The sequence below is a fragment of the Aedes albopictus genome, chromosome 2 (assembly GCF_035046485.1).
Source record: "Aedes albopictus strain Foshan chromosome 2, AalbF5, whole genome shotgun sequence".
Taxonomy (NCBI): Eukaryota; Metazoa; Arthropoda; class Insecta; order Diptera; family Culicidae; genus Aedes; species Aedes albopictus.
Genome location: NC_085137.1, coordinates 392,725,131 through 392,741,102, shown reverse-complemented (window position 1 = coordinate 392,741,102; position 15,972 = coordinate 392,725,131). Strand labels below are relative to the sequence as shown.

At 42.7% G+C, this 15,972-nt stretch overlaps 2 protein-coding genes across 10 annotated transcripts in view; both read left to right on the top strand.

Moving 5' to 3' along the window:
• LOC115270114 (neurocalcin homolog) overlaps positions 1–15,972 on the top strand; it is a 579,846-nt gene that overhangs the window by 389,425 nt on the left and 174,449 nt on the right. The gene's annotated exons all lie outside the window — the stretch shown is intronic.
• The window catches only part of LOC109400621 (neuronal calcium sensor 2), a 510,430-nt gene that overhangs the window by 368,315 nt on the left and 126,143 nt on the right, over positions 1–15,972 (top strand). The window lies entirely within an intron of this gene.

The following is a 15,972-nucleotide window of genomic DNA, read 5'->3' as shown; positions in this document are numbered from 1 at the left end:
GTAGTGTTTTTATTTTTGGAAAAAAATGGAATTGCAAAAGTTCTAGCTGGTATTCTGCAAAGTTTTCGATGGAAATTGTTTTCGGCGTGGGAAGTAATTGCAAAATAATTGATTCTATTCTCGGGGGTGAAGTCGCTGTATTTCGTTCGGGCCATTTAACTCCGGTAAGCGAAACCGGCGGCAGAGCGGGTTGCCGTAATCGTAGCTGGCTCGTTAATCTTAATTGCAATGATGGAGTGGAAGGCTTTGTGGGATGGTTAATTAAGCATCTAAATGGGATAAGTTTGTGTCTCTAGACATTTTAAAATATATCGCAATAACTTGGATTAGTGATATGTTGAGATACCATAGATTCCAAACGTCTTTCTAAAAGCTCATTTTTATTCTATTGTTACCTGACAACTAACTTGCTAATTGGAATATTGCTTCGTAAGTATTGAGTGAATCCTGAGAAAATTCTTTTCTGAATCTTGAGAAGGTTCCCCTCAGAAACATGAGCGGATTCTTCTCAGATTTCTATGAATATTCTCCTAAAAATGCGAGGAATATTTTTAGAATCCTGAGAAGAATCTGCTCAGTATCCTGCAAGGATTCTCCTCAGAATCCTTAGAGGGTTTTCCTGAAAATATTGAGAGGATTCTCCTCAGAATCCTAAGAGGATTCTAGATATCATCCTGAAAGGATTCTCCTCATAATCCTGACAGGACACTCCTCAGAATCTATAAAGGCTTCTTTTCAGAATTCTGGAAAGTTTCTGAGAGGATACTCTTCTGAATCCTGAGAGGATTCTCCTCAGGATCCTGAGAGGACTCTCTTCAAAATTCTGAGAGGATTTTCCTCAGAATCCTGAGAGGATTTTCCTCAGAATCCTGAGAGGGCTATCCTCAGAATCTTGAGAGGATTCTCTTCAGAATCCTGAAACGTTTCTCCTCAAAATCCTTAGAAAACTTTTCTTGCAATCCGTAAAGGATTCTCCACTGAATCCTGAGAGAATTCATCTCAGAATCCTGAAGAGTTATCCACAGATTCCTGAAGGATTCTCCTTAAATTCCTGAAGGATTTTCTTCAGATTCCTGAAGGATTCTCTTCAAACTGCTGAGAGGATTCCGCTCTGAATCCAGAAAGCCTACTGCTCAGAATCTTGAGAGGATACTGCTCAAAATCCTAAGAATACTCTGCTCAGAGTCCTGAGTGGATTCTTCTGAAAAAACCTGAGAGCATTCTTCTCAGAATTTAAAGAGAATTCTGCTTAGAATCCGGATTGGATTCTGCGTAGAATCCTGAATTCCTGATTTTTCTCAGAATCATAACAGGATTCTGCTCAAAATTCTGACAGGATTCTGCTTTGAATCCTGAGAGTATTCTGCACATAATCCTGACAGAATTCTGTTCAGAATTCTGAAAGGATTCTGCTTAGAACCCTGAGCAGATTCTGCTAAGAATCCTGAGACGATTTTGCTCAGAAAGCTGAGAGAATTCTCCTCAGAACTCCGAGAGGATTCAGTTCTGAATCCTGAGATAATTATCCTTACATTGCTGAAAGAATTCTCCTAGGAATCCCTAGAGAAAACTCCTCAGAATGCTGAGTGGATTCTCCTCAGATTTCTTATAGGAAAGCCAAGAGGATTCTCCTGAGAAACCTGAGAGGATGCTCTTGAAAAACCTGAGAGGGTTCTCATGAGAAACCTGAAATGATTCTTTTGAGAAACCTCAGAGGACTCTCCTGAGAAACCTGAGAGAATTCTCCACAAAATCCTGAACGGATTCTCAACAGAATCCTGAGAGGATTGTCCTTAGAATCTCATCAAAATCCAGAGATGATTCTCTTCAAAATCAAGAGAGGATTATCATCAGAATCTTGAGAGGATTCTTCTTAGAATCGTAAAGGATTCTCCTCAGAATTCTGAGAGGATTCTCCACAAAATCCTGAGAGGATTGTTGTGAATCCTGAGAAGATTCTTCAGAGAATTCTGAATAGATTCTCCACAGAATCCTGAGAACTCTGAGAGGATTAGTAGAATCCTGAGAGGATTAGTAGAATCCTGAGAGGATTCTCCACAGAATCCTGAGAGGATTCTCCACAGAATCCTGAGAGGATTCTCCACAGAATCCTGAGAGGATTCTCCACAGAATCCTGAGAGGATTCTCCACAGAATCCTGAGAGGATTCTCCACAGAATCCTGAGAGGATTCTCCACAGAATCCTGAGAGGATTCTCCACAGAATCCTGAGAGGATTCTCCACAGAATCCTGAAAAGATTCTCCACAAAATCCTGAGAGGATTCTCCACAGAATCCTGAGAGGATTCTCCACAGAATCCTGAGAGGATTCTCCACAGAATCCTGAGAGGATTCTCCACAGAATCCTGAGAGGATTCTCCACAGAATCCTGAGAGGATTCTCCACAGAATCCTGAGAGGATTCTCCACAGAATCCTGAAAGGATTCTCCACAGAATCCTGAGAGGATTCTCCACAGAATCCTGAGAGGATTCTCCACAGAATCCTGAGAGGATTCTCCACAAAATCCTGAGAGGATTCCCAACAGAATCCTGAGAGGATTCTCAACAGAATCCTGAGAGGATTCTCCACAGAATCCTGAGAGGATTCTCCACAGAATCCTGAGAGGATTCTCCACAGAATCCTGAGAGGATTCTCCACAGAATCCTGCGAAGATTCTCCACAGAATCCTGAGAGGATTCCCCACAGAATCCTGAGAGGATTCTCCACAGAATCCTGAGAGGATCCTCCACCGAATCCTGAGAGGATTCTCCATCGAATCCTGAGAGGATTCTCCACTTAATCCTGAGAGGATTCTCCACTTAATCCTGAGATGATTCTTCAGAGAATCCTGATAGGACTCTCCAGAAAATCCTCAAAGGATTCCTCAGAGAATCCTGAGAGGATTCTCTACACAATCCTGAAAGGATTCTTCAGAGAATCCTGAGAGGTTTCCCCACAGAATTTTGAGAGTATTTTTTTCAATCCTGAGAGGATTCTCCACAGAATTCTGAGAGTATTCTGCCATAGAAATCTGAGAGGATTCTCCTCTGAATCCTGAGAGGTTTCTCCACAGTATCCTGAGAGGATTCTCCACAGAATTCTGAGAGGATTTCCCACAGAATCCCACAGGATCTCCTACAGAATCCTGAGTGGATTCTTCACAGAATCCTGAGAACATTTTCCACAGAATCCTGAGAAGATTTTCCGTAGAATCCTGAAAGAATTCTTCTCAGAGTCCTGAGATGATTCTTCGCAATTTCTTGAGAGAATTCTTCGCAGAATCATTAGAGGATTTTTCGCAGAATCCTGAGAGGATTCTCCACAGAATCCTGAGAGGATTCTCCACAGAATCCTGAGAGGATTCTCCACAGAATCCTGAGAGGATTCTCCACAGAATCCTGAGAGGATTCTCCACAGAATCCTGAGAGGATTCTCCACAGAATCCTGAGAGGATTCTCCACAGAATCCTGAGAGGATTCTCCACAGAATCCTGAGAGGATTCTCCACAGAATCCTGAGAGGATTCTCCACAGAATCCTGAGAGGATTCTCCACAGAATCCTGAGAGGGTTCTCCACAGAATCCTGAGAGGATTCTCCACAGAATCCTGAGAGGATTCTCCAAAGAATGCTGAGAGGATTCTCCACAGAATCCTGGGAGGATTCTCCACAGAATCCTGGGAGGATTCTCCTCAGAATCCTGAGAGGATTCTCCACAGAATCCTGGGAGGATTCTCCACAGAATCTTGAGAGGATTCTCCTCAGAATCCTGAGAGGATTCTCCACAGAATCCTGAGAGGATTCTCCACAGAATCCTGAGAGGATTCTCAACAGAATCCTGAGAGGATTCTCAACAGAATCCTGAGAGGATTCTCCACAGAATACTGATAGCATTCTCCACAGAATCCTGAGAGGATTCTCCACAGAATCCTGAAAGGATTCTCCACAGAATCCTGAGAGGATTCTCCACAGAATCCTGAGAGGATTCTCCACAGAATCCTGAGAGGATTCTCCACAGAATCCTGAGAGGATTCTCCACAGAATCCTGAGAGGATTCTCCACAGAATCCTGAGAGGATTCTCCACAGAATCCTGAGAGGATTCTCCACAGAATCCTGAGAGGATTCTCCACAGAATCCTGAGAGGATTCTCCACAGAATCCTGAGAGGATTCTCCACAGAATCCTGAGAGGATTCTCCACAGAATCCTGAGAGGATTCTCCACAGAATCCTGAGAGGATTCTCCACAGAATCCTGAGAGGATTCTCCACAAAATCCTGAGAGGATTCTCCACAGAATCCTGAGAGGATTCTCCACAGAATCCTGAGAGGATTCTCCACAGAATCCTGAGAGGATTCTCCACAGAATCCTGAGAGGATTCTCCACAGAATCCTGAGAGGATTCTCCACAGAATCCTGAGAGGATTCTTCACAAAATCCTGAGAGGATTCTCCACAAAATCCTGAGAGGATTCTCCACAGAATCCTGAGAGGATTCTCCACAGAATCCTGAGAGGATTCTTCTCAGAATCCTGAGAGGATTCTCCACAGAATCCTGAGAGGATTCTCCACAGAATTCTCTACAGAATCCTGAGAGGATTCTCTACTGAATCCTGAGAGAATTCTCTACAGAATACTGAAAGGATTCTCCACAGAATTCTGAAAATATTCTCCACAGATATCTGAGAGTATTCCCCACAGAATTTAAAGAGGATTCCCTAAAGAATCCTGAGAGGTTTCTCCACAGAATCCTGAGAGGATTTTTTCTTCAATCCTGAGAGGATTCTCCTCAGAATTCTGAGAGGATTCTCCTCAGAATCCTGAGAGGATTCTCCTCAGAATCCTATATAAGAGGATTGTTTTGTGAATCCTGAGAGGTTTTTTGTGATTCCTGAGAGGATTTTCCTTAGGTAGAATCCAGTCGTTAATGTTCTCAGGATGTGATTGCGTTGAAATCCTTTTACTTTCCGCCATTCCAGATGGGTATTCTATGTCCAATTTCATTACTTGAATCATCATTCTCACTTTTATTCCCACCGTCAGCAATTGTGGTTTTAACTACATATCTTCACCAGAACAATTACACGCTTATCTGGTACCCTAGCACTTTAGCAACTCAATCAAAACATCACGCACCAAAATGGCAAAACTGTTACCACCTACTACAGCAGGAGAATGACAATCGCGGTAACATCCGATAAAATTTGTCGTTTGCGTGACACTTCGTTTTATCCCTGCGCTACCGCTCCATGCGTGACTGTGCGTGTCGGGAGGGATGCGTGCGTCCTCGAAAGTCCTTCTAGAATGACATGGAAGTGTGGTAAACCTGGATTGCACGCACACCTTTGCCATGTCAAGCTGGGGATGATATGTGGAAAAATTTTGATTAATTTGTTGATAGTGTCTGAGTTGATGCAACGGGTGGTGGAGAGTGGAGTTTTGCAACCGTGTTTCGATTGTTGGTTAAAGCAACAGGTGTGTCGGAAACTTTGGTAATGGTGATAAGCATCATTTGCTTTTGTATGATCAAACCATAGTACATGTGGATCGTGTGATAAATTTGCGTTAGAGCTGTGTTTTAAGCATATAATGTATTGTTAGAGTAGAGTAAAATATTCTTGAATTTGTATTAAAGATGCTTGAAGATTTTTCAAAAATTCAAAATTGTTACACGTTAGCGTTAGCGTTAGCGTAGTTACGGTATACTTCGTAGATTGGATACTAACAACATTCATGTACCTTTTGCTAATCTTGCTCGGATTGCTTTTCGGAACAAAGCTGGGGAGTTAACTTCGCTCCAATCTTATGCAAGAATACCAAAAGCACAAATGTCATTATTCCCGGCCACGCCCATCTTTACCGTAACTTGGGATAGGGGAAGGAAATGTTGATGTAGCACTTATATAAGAGGCCTCCGACTCAGTGACACTCCCATAAGTACTACGGAGTGGGTGGTTGGGAGATGTATTATGTAGGTCAAGGATTCGCCTGAAAAGCTGGCGATGGACCCACGGCATTGGTTGTTTAGTTGGTTAAAATTTAATCTTTTGAAAGCCGGCAATCAAAAGAATTTTTTTCTATTTATTGTTTAAATAATTATGTTTCTGCTCAGTAAGAGGCCCAAGCAGAACCGATCCCTCCAGGGTCATCGGAACATTACAATAGATATTTAAAACGCGTGAAAAAAAAAACTGGCGATTCGAGAAAAAAAAACCTCAATTTACATAAAAAACGCGAAAACAACGAAAAAAAACATCTCAATTTATTAAAAAAAATACGGAAAACGAGCTGAAGAAAATAAAATTAAAAGATATTATTTTCTATTTATTGTATAAATAAGTATGTTTCGGCTCAGTGCGAGGCACAAGCAGAACCAATCCCTCCAGGGTCATCGGAACTTTGCAATAAATGTTTAACACGCAAGGAAAAAAAAATTGGTGACTCGAAAAACAACAAAATAAAAAAATCGCGTTACACAAAAATAAAAAAATATCTCAGTTTATCTAAAAAAAAACAAGATCACGTAAAACTAGTAAAAAAAACCATGGTTGGCGATCCGAAAAAAAATCAATTTTTCTAAAAAAAAACGCATTTACACCCGCGACATTACGACACTCGGCTCGAACAAAAACGACGCGGACAACGTGGTCTACTCGCCACCGAAAGATAAGGTTGCTTCAAAAAATAAGAAGGGTGTTTCGTCTTCCCGACAGCAGGGTTGCCCGCTTGTACATCTGAAATAGAAAATAGTATTAAATGGTGATAGGCTCACAACAGTCACATAATTTACGGAAATAAATCTCTCTACTCTATACATAGACAAAAATTACCTGAATCCTCCTGAAACAAATGGTTTATTAACAATGAAAAACATAATACAAAAAAAAATAAATAAAAAAAAAATAAAAAAAATAAAAATAAAAAAAAAATAAAAATTTGAACAAATTATGATCTTGGAATTTTCCTGCATTTAAATTAACAAAGCTAAAAAAAAATACAAGATCAGAATTTGTTATGGTAGTTCTTACACCGTAACGCACCATTATAAGGTGATCTACCCACGTTACGGGGCAAAAATTCAAAATTGTTACACGGTACATAAACTAACGGCAAACGATGTCTTGGTTCCATCCACAAACTTCCCCAAATGTCCTATTAAGTTTGAAGTTTCTATTTCCACACCAGTGGCTACGTGGCGTCGGCATAACCCCAACCCAGCCCAGCTAGCCAGTCAGTCAGTCAGTCAGTCAGTTAGTCCGCGGTAACCATTGCAAAATGACCCATGAAAAAGTTATAATCCGGCAACATGGAACGACGGTGCCGGCGACGAGCACGTTCCAGATATTATTACTTTTTGTCGGTTCTTGTCAAGGATGGGATCATTCATTTGCAGTCATTTACATTCACTTGCAGTTTACTCGCTTCAGAAACATCGCAGCAAAAATAAATGTATGGAACACTTTTTAATTTTTGTTTTACCTGAAACTTTGTTGAAGAATATATTAGCATAGAATCGATAATTAAGTCAACAGAAGGCAGCAAGCGCAACTCTCCACGGCGTGAATGTAATATACATTCACCGCTTGGAGTGTTGCCTTCACAGCTCGCTCACGACTTTGGTATGCGTGTACGACCCCAATGTTATTTGGAAAACTTTCAGATAAAACTACAAGGTTAAATTCATCCATACATTGATTTTTGATAGCATGCTTCTGAACTGAGATAATAGCAAATGAATGTAACTCTTTGCAAATGAATGGTCCCATCCCTGGTTCTTGTTGCCGTCCACATCGTGTCGTCTCGGTCGGTCTCATTTCAGAGATGACTGGTCGAAGTCGGATCCACACAGAACCAACGACCACTGTCAACTATCATCGGTTGGGGAAAAGGAAGTAATATGACAGGTTGGAAACTAAAGGATGCTATGGTGGTGGGTAGATTCTGCTTCTACCATGGGACCTGGGATTATAATGTAAGGTATCGCCAGAATATCGGGTAATAGCTTTGTCACGTTGGTAATAAAGTGGGTTATCATTGTGTTGGAAGCGTCAAGGAATCCAGAGAATTCTGCTCAGAATCCTTTAATATTTTGTTTTTATTCCATTCACGATTCTTTTTACAATACTGAGCAACTTTTTATCGAATTTTGAGAGGATTTTAATCACAACTCTAAACAGATTCTGCTTTAATTTCTGAGAGTATTATGAAGGTATTCTCCGCGAAAACCTAAAAAGATTCTTCGCAGACCTCTGGAAGGATGTTCCATAGAATCCTGAGAGGATTTTCCACAGAATCCTGAGCAGATTCTCCACAGATTCCAGAGAGGATTCTTCACATAATAATGAGCGGATTTTTCACAAATTCGTGAAAGGATTATCTACAAAATCAAAAAAGATTATCCACAGAATATTGAGAGGATTCTTCATGGTCTTGAGAGGATTCTTCACAGAGTTCTGGGAGGATTCTCCATCGAATCCCTAGATGATTCAGCACATAACAATGAAAGGAGTCCCCTCAGAATTCTGAGAAGATTTTGCACAAAATTCTGAGAGTATTCTCACATAATTCTGAGAGGATTCTCCACAGAATCCTGAGAAGATTATCCACAGAATCCTGAGAGGATTCTCCACAGAATCTTGAGAGGATTCTGCACAGAATCCTAAGAGGAGTCTGCACAGAATTCTGAGAGGATCTTCCCTTCAATCCTGATAGGATTGCCCACAGAATTCTGAGAGGATTTTCCCTTCAATCATGAGAGGATTCTCCACAGAACCCTGAGAGAATTGATGACGTGACCCGCTCACCGTAGCCTCCCGATTCTCGCGGTGTGGACGATGGTTGGTTCTCTCAGCAGCTGATGCAGCTCGTGGTTCATTCGCCTTCTCCAATTCCCGTCTTCCATCTGCACTCCGCCGTAGATGGTACGCAGCACCTTCCGTTCGAAAAATCCAAGGGCGCGATCGGATTCTCCACAGAATCCTGATAGAATTCTCCTCAGAATCCTTATAGTATTCTCCGCAGAATCCTGAGAGTGTTCTCCGTAGAATCCTGAGAGGATTGTCCGCAGAATCTTGAGAGGATTCTCCGCAGAATCCTGAGAGGATTCTTCATAGATTCCTGAGAGGATTGTCCGCAGAATCCTGAGAGGATTCTCCGCAGAATCCTGAGAGGATTCTTCATAGATTCCTGAGAGGATTCTCACAGAATCCTGAGTGGATTCTTCACAGACTCCTAGTAGGGGTTCTTTACATGCTGCACATAATCCTAACAGAATTCTTTATATAATCCTGACAGAAATCTTCACAGAATCCTAATAGGATTCTCCACAGAGCTCTATAGAATTCTCCGAGGATTCTTCAATGATTCTTGGTTAGATTCTCCAGAGAATCCAAGGCGGATTTTCCACAGAATCTCGAGAGGATTCTCCACAGTTTCCAGAGAAGGTTCTCCTCAAAATCTCGTAAGTTTTTTTTTTCAAAATTCAGAGTTGCTTCCTTAGAATTTTAAATTGATATTTAGAAGACTTTTTGAATGAGTTGTCGATAAGTTATAGGTGGATCGACCAGATCCCATTTTTTTTTGTGGCCACCTCAGCCGCTCTGTAGGGATGATCTTGGCGCTTGTGACTTGACTTTATCGTACAAACAGAGGACAGAATTTCCACAGAAGATAAAGCAATCGTGTTTTCAACATTCATTTCGTTTTGTGTGACTGGCTTTTGTCACAACCATCATCCGACCAGCAAACAAACAGAAGAAATATGCTGCTGCCGGAACGGTGTGTCGACTCGGATGGAATGATATGATGTTGGGAATGTGTTGAAGGGAATTTGCAGCCAACCTTAGAGGCCCTCCACTGCTTTCCCGTAGTCACTGACTGGAACGAAAGTCTAGGGCGAGGTGATTTCTTCTATCTATGTATGTAGGCTCACAAATTTCTACGGGATCAAATCTCAAGCGCACAGGTCGTGATTGGATACAAAGAACCGTCGTCTTCGTCGTCGTTTTTCTCGTCCGTGTCGAAACGAATCGAGGTTGATGGAATTGTGCTACGCTTGGATTAAGATGTTTTGTTGCTTGGCCCTGAAATCGGAGTGCTGCATTGTTTTGAGCGTGGGATGAATTTTGAGTTTGTTGATTGTGCTTTCTTTGCTTATGGGAGCAAAATGAGGATATAAGCTGTCATTGAAATTCAATCAATGTATTGAATTGGCTCTATGTCATATGCCGCTTCCTACTTTCTAACTTTATATCCCAACTGGGAAAGAGCTAATCATCACTTCACATACATTTCCGAATTGAAAGTCACTCCCATCCCACAGAAGAGTTCCCTCTCAATTGAAAGTGTACTCGTTTGGAATAATCGTCCTAATATCAGAACAGACAAAAAACGCCTGGCACTCTTCCAGTTCCACCAAACCGGTGCTGATTCAGTTAATCTGACGAAGCGGAAAATCGAACGTGCTTCAACCACACCAGGCACCGATATCGCACAGATTCGCGGAAGTCGTGTCGCGCCATCGCAGGCAGAGCGTCAAATTTGATTTGATTTCCCCACCTGAGGGAAACTGGTTTCAATTTGAACTTTTTTCCTCTAGTTTTTTCCAGTTCGCTGGAAACAGTCATTGTCACACTCAAATTGATAATCAATCATGAAGTCTGATCAAGAGTCGGACTCTCTCCGAGTGGTATTCGATTTTAAAATTGGTTGTGACTTTACCAGAAATGTGCTTGATTTGTAGGTGTTTAGACAGCGGGATAAACAACATCCGCCCACAGTTTGCGCCCACGATGCGTGACAAAGCTAACTGAATTGTCATCAATTTATTTCCAGCAATCAGGGACAGAGATACAACAATTGTAAACATGAAAGGAGCATTTTGCTAAACAAATAGGATGACAATATGCAATACCCTGGCAGATGGGTGGAATGATTGTTGAACGACATCAGTAAAACAGTGGCAGCCAGATTGTTCTATTAATAATTTGCTCTATTTGCCGAAGAATGGTAGTTGTTGAATGGAAATGCACTCCATGTACATTTTAGAATTTCAATTATTCATGAGTTTATTCCGCATTTATGACAGTCACAATCGATGGGACAATTAAAGACCAGAACGAGACAAATACGATCATAGAAAATCCATTTCTGAGGCTTTTAAAGGACATTCTTACAACAAGTCTCTTGGCATTAAAGAATTAAAATGCTCAAGGTTTAGGAAAAAAAAAAATCTCAGGATTATCTGCAGAATTCTCGCAGAATGCTGTCGAAAATCTGTGGGATTCTGTGCAGAAACCTTCTCTAAGTATTCATTGGGGAATGCCTCAGGATTTTGTAAAGAATTACAGTATACTATTAACAGAATACTGCAGAGAGTTCTCCAAGAATTCAGCGGAAAACCCTTTCAAGATTCTATGAAAGATTCTCTCAGGATTGTGGTAGATCCTCTGATGATTATGTTGATAATCCTCTCAGGATTGTTTCGAAACTTCTTTTAAGATTCTTCCTAAAATCGCCTTGGGATACTAAGTATAGAGCAGGGATGCCATATATAAAGATTTATCTGTATTATACAGATTTTTGAGCTTCCGTACAGATTTCGGTTTATAGGAAATACAGATTTTTGAGCAAGATGAGTTATTTTATTTTTGTATGGGATACAGATTTTTCCCCAATTTGTATGGGGCACAGATTTTTGAAAAGAGAAAAGAGAGATACAGATATTACAAAAAAAAATCATCTGGCATTTCTGCTACTAAGAATCTTCTTGGGATTCCTTTGAGATTATTCTTAGGATTTTGTTGAGAGATTCCCCTAAGCCGTCTGAAAACGAACGCCCAAGCAACACACATGGTTATAAAACACTCAAGACAGCCTATGTAAGGGTTGCACAGAAGTCACAGTGACATACTGCGCAACCCTTACATACGCTGCCGTGACTGCTTTGTCACCATGTGTGTTGCTTGGGCGTCTCATGTTCTGTTGGCAATACTTACAAGATTCTGTTCAAAACAATTTTAAAATTCAGAGGAGATTACTTTCCGAATTCTGTGAAGATTCCTCGCAGGATACTATGAAGAATCCTTACCGAATTATGTGGAGAATCCTCTCCGAATTTTATGAAGAATCCTCTGAAGATTATGTGGAGAATCCTCTCGGGTTTCTGTGACGAATACTCTCAAAATTCTGTGGAGAATCCTTTAGAGATTCTATGAAGACTCTCCTCGTAATTCTATAGAGAATTCTCTCGACATTCTTTGAAGAATTCTCTCAAGATTCTGTGGAGAATCCTCTCAGGATTCTGTGGAGAATCCTCTCAGTTTTCTGCGGAGAATCCTCTCAGGATTCTGCGGAGAATCCTCTCAGGATTCTGCGGAGAATCCTCTCAGGATTCTGCGGAGAATCCTCTCAGAATTCTGCGGAGAATCCTCTCAGGATTCTGCGGAGAATCCTCTCAGGATTCTGCGGAGAATCCTCTCAGGATTCTGCGGAGAATCCTCTCAGGATTCTGCGGAGAATCCTCTCAGGATTCTGCGGAGAATCCTCTCAGGATTCTGCGGAGAATCCTCTCAGGATTCTGCGGAGAATCCTCTCAGGATTCTGCGGAGAATCCTCTCAGGATTCTGCGGAGAATCCTCTCAGGATTCTGCGGAGAATCCTCTCAGGATTCTGCGGAGAATCCTCTCAGGATTCTGCGGAGAATCCTCTCAGGATTCTGTGGAGAATCCTCTCAGGATTCTGCGGAGAATCCTCTCGGGATTCTGCGGAGAATCCTCTCAGGATTCTGTGGAGAATCCTCTCGGGATTCTGCGGAGAATCCTCTCGGGATTCTGCGGAGAATCCTCTCAGGATTCTGCGGAGAATCCTCTCAGGATTCTGCGGAGAATCCTCTCAGGATTCTGCGGAGAATCCTCTCAGGATTCTGCGGAGAATCCTCTCAGGATTCTGCGGAGAATCCTCTCAGGACTCTGCGGAGAATCCTCTCAGGATTCTGCGGAGAATCCTCTCAGGATTCTGCGGAGAATCCTCTCAGGATTCTGTGGAGAATCCTCTCAGGATTCTGTGGAGAATCCTCTTAGGATTCTGTGGAGAATCCTCTCAGGATTCTGTGGAGAATCCTCTCAGGATTCTGTGGAGAATCCTCTCAGGATTCTGTGGAGAATCCTCTCAGGATTCTGTGGAGAATCCTCTTAGGATTCTGTGGAGAATCCTCTCAGGATTCTGTGGAGAATCCTCTCGGGTTCTGTGGAGAATCCTCTCAGGATTCTGTGGAGAATCCTCTCAGGATTCTGTGGAGAATCCTCTCAGGATTCTGTGGAGAATCCTCTCAGGATTCTGTGGAGAATCCTCTCAGGATTCTGTGGAGAATCCTCTCAGGATTCTGTGGAGAATCCTCTCAGGATTCTGTGGAGAATCCTCTCAGGATTCTGTGGAGAATCCTCTCAGGATTCTGTGGAGAACCCTCTCAGGATTCTGTGGAAAATCCTCTCAGGATTCTGTGGAGAATCCTCTCAGGATTCTGTGGGGAATCCTCTCAGGATTCTGTGGGGAATCCTCTCAGGATTCTGTGGGGAATCCTCTCAGGATTTTGTGGAGAATCCTCTCAGGATTCTGTGGAGAATCCTCTCAGGATTCTGTGGAGAATCCTCTCAAGATTCTGTGGAGAATCCTCTCAGGATTCTGTGGAGAATCCTCTCAGGATTCTGTGGAGAATCCTCTCAGGATTCTGTGGAGAATCCTCTCAGGATTGTGTTGAGAATCCGCTCAGAATTTTGTGGAGAATCATTTCACTATTCTGTGGGGAATCCTCTCCGGATTCTGTGGCGAATCCTCTCCGGATTCTGTGGCGAATCCTCTCAGGATTTGTTAAAAAGCCTCTCTGGATTATGTGGAGAATTCTCTCAGAAATCTGTGGAGAATCCTGTCAGGATTCTGTGGAGAACCCTCTCACGATAAATTTCCGAATCTCTTCAGGATTCTGTGGAGAATCCTCTCGCAACTCTGCGGAGAATCCTCTCGGGATTCTTGCGAGAATCCTCTCGAGATCCTGTCGAGAATCCTCTCGGGGTTCTGTGTAGAATCCTCTCAGGATTCTGTGTAGAATCCTCTCAGGATTCTGTAGAGAATCCTCTCAGGATTCTGTGGAGAATCCTCTCAGGATTCTGTGGAGAATCCTCTCAGGATTCTGTGGAGAATCCTCTCAGGATTCTGTGGAGAATCCTCTCAGGATTCTGTGGAGAATCCTCTCAGGATTCTGTGGAGAATCCTCTCAGGATTCTGTGGAGAATCCTCTCAGGATTCTGTGGAGAATCCTCTCAGGATTCTGTGGAGAATCATCCCAGGATTCTGTGCTGAATCCTCTCAGGATTCTGTGGAGAATCCTCTCAGGATTCTGTGGAGAATCCTCTCAGGATTCTGTGGAGAATCCTCTCAGGATTCTGTGGAGAATCCTCTTAGGATTCTGTGGAGAATCCTCTTAGGATTCTGTGGAGAATCCTCTTAGGATTCTGTGGAGAATCCTCTTAGGATTCTGTGGAGAATCCTCTCGGGTTCTGTGGAGAATCCTCTCAGGATTCTGTGGAGAATCCTCTCAGGATTCTGTGGAGAATCCTCTCAGGATTCTGTGGAGAATCCTCTCAGGATTCTGTGGAGAATCCTCTCAGGATTCTGTGGAGAATCCTCTCAGGATTCTGTGGAGAATCCTCTCAGGATTCTGTGGAGAATCCTCTCAGGATTCTGTGGAGAACCCTCTCAGGATTCTGTGGAAAATCCTCTCAGGATTCTGTGGAGAATCCTCTCAGGATTCTGTGGGGAATCCTCTCAGGATTCTGTGGGGAATCCTCTCAGGATTCTGTGGGGAATCCTCTCAGGATTTTGTGGAGAATCCTCTCAGGATTCTGTGGAGAATCCTCTCAGGATTCTGTGGAGAATCCTCTCAAGATTCTGTGGAGAATCCTCTCAGGATTCTGTGGAGAATCCTCTCAGGATTCTGTGGAGAATCCTCTCAGGATTCTGTGGAGAATCCTCTCAGGATTGTGTTGAGAATCCGCTCAGAATTTTGTGGAGAATCATTTCACTATTCTGTGGGGAATCCCACCGGATTCTGTGGCGAATCCTCTCCGGATTCTGTGGCGAATCCTCTCAGGATTTGTTAAAAAGCCTCTCTGGATTATGTGGAGAATTCTCTCAGAAATCTGTGGAGAATCCTGTCAGGATTCTGTGGAGAACCCTCTCACGATAAATTTCCGAATCTCTTCAGGATTCTGTGGAGAATCCTCTCGCAACTCTGCGGAGAATCCTCTCGGGATTCTTGCGAGAATCCTCTCGAGATCCTGTCGAGAATCCTCTCGGGGTTCTGTGTAGAATCCTCTCAGGATTCTGTGTAGAATCCTCTCAGGATTCTGTAGAGAATCCTCTCAGGATTCTGTGGAGAATCCTCTCAGGATTCTGTGGAGAATCCTCTCAGGATTCTGTGGAGAATCCTCTCAGGATTCTGTGGAGAATCCTCTCAGGATTCTGTGGAGAATCCTCTCAGGATTCTGTGGAGAATCCTCTCAGGATTCTGTGGAGAATCATCCCAGGATTCTGTGCTGAATCCTCTCAGGATTCTGTGGAGAATCTTCTCACAATAATTTTCCGAATCCCCTCAGGAGTCTGTGGAGAATCCTCCCGGAACTCTGCCGAGAATCCTCTCGGGATTCTGGCAAGAATCCTCTCGAGATCCTGTCGAGAATCCTCTCGGGGTTCTGTGGGGAATCCTTTCTGGATTCTGTGGAAAATTCTCTCAGAATTCTGTGCTCTATGCAGTCCTGTAAAATATCAGTCTCAGTGCCTGTTTTTCAGCCGAAAATGAATGACTGCGGCGGTCGTTTTCAGTTCCTTGATGTGAGAACTGACAGAGTCCGAGAGCTCCATTTGTGAGCGACCCAACAAGATCAATTCCTAATCATCCACACACTACTCATGCTGAAAGGCCATTC